The sequence below is a fragment of the Schistocerca gregaria genome, unplaced genomic scaffold, assembly GCF_023897955.1.
Source record: "Schistocerca gregaria isolate iqSchGreg1 unplaced genomic scaffold, iqSchGreg1.2 ptg000067l, whole genome shotgun sequence".
In the NCBI taxonomy this organism is placed as follows: Eukaryota; Metazoa; Arthropoda; class Insecta; order Orthoptera; family Acrididae; genus Schistocerca; species Schistocerca gregaria.
This window is the reverse complement of record NW_026061708.1, coordinates 1,676,802-1,679,297: the sequence shown is the minus strand read 5'-3', so window position 1 is coordinate 1,679,297 and position 2,496 is coordinate 1,676,802. Positions and strand designations below refer to the sequence as shown.

Here is a 2,496-nt window from a genome sequence, read left to right as displayed (position 1 = left end):
TGACTTCAAGGCTACAAATAAGAAAATACGTGTTTCGGTGTTTTTGGAAGTTCAACCCCTAAGGGGATGAAATAGTGAGCTGGTGCGTTTCTGGCGCCAGTTTCCGTCGATCGTTGTTTCGATCTTTGAGTCGCGGACCAGAGGACACTGCTCCCTAAGCGACTGTAGTAGTTCTCTGTGCAGCCCAACATCGGGCTTACCACGCTTACACTGGACACAGTTGCCAACAAATCGCCTGCCATCGCGATATAGGTTGGGCCAAAACATGTATTCCTGAACTCGGTTCAAGGTCTTGAAGAACCCCAAATGACCCCCGTCCGCCGACTCGTGGAAATATCTGAGTGCCATGCTAACTCGTTCCTGTGGAATACAGACCTTCACTTGGCCACGGTTGGCTCCCCCTTTACACAAGAGGCCCGCACGAAGGCAACAGCTAGTGACGACGTCGCCATCCACAAACTGCTGCATATTCGGTACCCACCCGGCGTCCTCGGCGTGTTTGCCGGCTAAGTCGAAGAAGAAGCCGGGTGTCTCGGAGAGAAGGAAATTCACCCCCAGATCCGGCTCCACGTTTCTGAAAATGGTTCATTATGAAAGCATTATGAAAGCATATCTGACAATTCGTATTCGGCTAATCTGTCACAATTTTTAAAAACTACGTGTTTCACTGGTTTTTAACTTCGAGCATAAGGGGATGAAAATTTTAATGAAATATTTATTGCGTTATATTAAAATATTTTAAATCTGCATCTACGAAAACCGGTATTTCACTTCTCAATTAGATATAAAGAAATATGCGTTATACAAACAAGAATACAAACGGCTTGATTAACAAAAACCTTGGACCCCAGCTGTCAGCATTGCTTTTTGGTCATTCAGCAAAAGACCATGCTTCAACGGCGTTAAGTTTAGAAAAGTTTAGAAAGTGTTGCAGTTTATAAAAGACATAAAAAAACGATTAAAGAAAAAATGCTTTGCAGACCATGAACGGTCTAAGTAAGTAAAGAAGCGGATGATAAGCTAGCTCTTTATGCAAATAAGTTGGTCAGTTTAAGTTCCGAGACATGTCATGCAGCAGGAACGGAATCCTATAGTTGCTACGATTGGCTAAAGGAAAAGTTTTGCAGAATCACGCGAAATCACTTCTGCAAGTGGCTGAGAATCTCGTAATGAATAAAAATTCTGTACTGAGAATTCCAAGGTGGGAGAGGCGAGATTCCTCCCCCCCCCCCCCCTTCCCCCTTCTCAGAATCCTATCCTTCTTTACCTACAGCAAAAAATAAATAAATAAATAAAACTAGAGAAATTTCTACTGTGAAACTATTTGCATACAAGAGAACGGCCATTAAAATTTAACTCTTCAAACTTTTAAGCCCTGCCCCGTTCGAAAATTCAATTTCTTTGTAGTTGCATTTTTTAAAGGTGTACTTGTCTAGACTCCTGGAACGGAAAGGTTTTTTTTTTTTAATCCGTGCTTTACAAAAGTTTCTACAGTCCATTGTTTGAAGCAGTGTCACGGCTGCCATGAGCCGCGCGGGGTACCCGCCATGTGTCCAACGCCTTGTCACGGTTCACGCGGCTCCCCCCGTTGGAGGTTCGAGTCCTCCCTCGGGCATGGTTGTGTGTGTGTTGTCCTTAGCATAAGTTACTGTAAGTAGTGTGCAAACATACGGACTGATGGTTCAAATGGCTCTGAGCACTTTGGGACTTAACATCTGAGGTCATCAGTTTCCTAGAACTTAGAACGACTTAAACGTAACTAAATTAAGGACATCACACACATCCATGCTCGAGGCAGGATTTGAACCTGCGACCGTAGCGGTCGCGTGGCTCCCGACTGAAGTGCCTACAACCGCTCGGCCACATCGGCCGGTCTATCATGTATTCTAGAAGAGCTGCACGGTCGTCAGTGGCGCCTGTTCTTTCTAGAACAGTTACTATCTTCATATCTATGGTTAAACGTCACCCAGCCATTGACCTTCGTCTGTGCGAATGCGCACAGGCTACCGGAAATCTTACGGGAATCGTCACCTTAGTGTGAGCCAGTAATGAGTGGATGGACAAATACCTATTAAGTACATTACGTAATCGGATTGTGGGCGGTTCGGGTCGTGAGTCTCACGGGAAGCGTGCGAGGGATAAATTCCTGCAGTCGTGCTGTTCATTTGTGCCCTCGATAGCTCAGATGGATTGAGCGTCTGCCTTGTAAGCAGGAGATCCTGGGTTCGAGTCCCAGTAGGGGCACACTTTTCAGCTGTCCCCATCGAAGTATATCAACAACACCTGTCGGCAGCTGAGGGTTTCAATTAATTATCAGTTGTGTAGGTGATTCGATGAACCCTTTGCCAGGCACTTAAATGTGTTTTGCAGGGTATCCATATAGATGTAGATGATAACTCGTCCCGTGTCGCACGTGCTCAAAAGGATTCATACTGCAGAATGCATGCAAACATACTCACCGAAAATACGGACGAATATCAAGTTCAGGCTGCCGAG

The 2,496-nt window shown here is 45.3% G+C and overlaps 1 non-coding gene across 1 annotated transcript; it reads left to right on the top strand.

Annotated features, from left to right (window-relative positions):
* Positions 1-2,169: 2,169 nt before the first annotated feature.
* On the top strand, positions 2,170-2,244 carry Trnat-ugu (transfer RNA threonine (anticodon UGU)). The gene has a single exon. It is a non-coding gene; the product is annotated as a tRNA-Thr (tRNA).
* Positions 2,245-2,496: the final 252 nt, after the last annotated feature.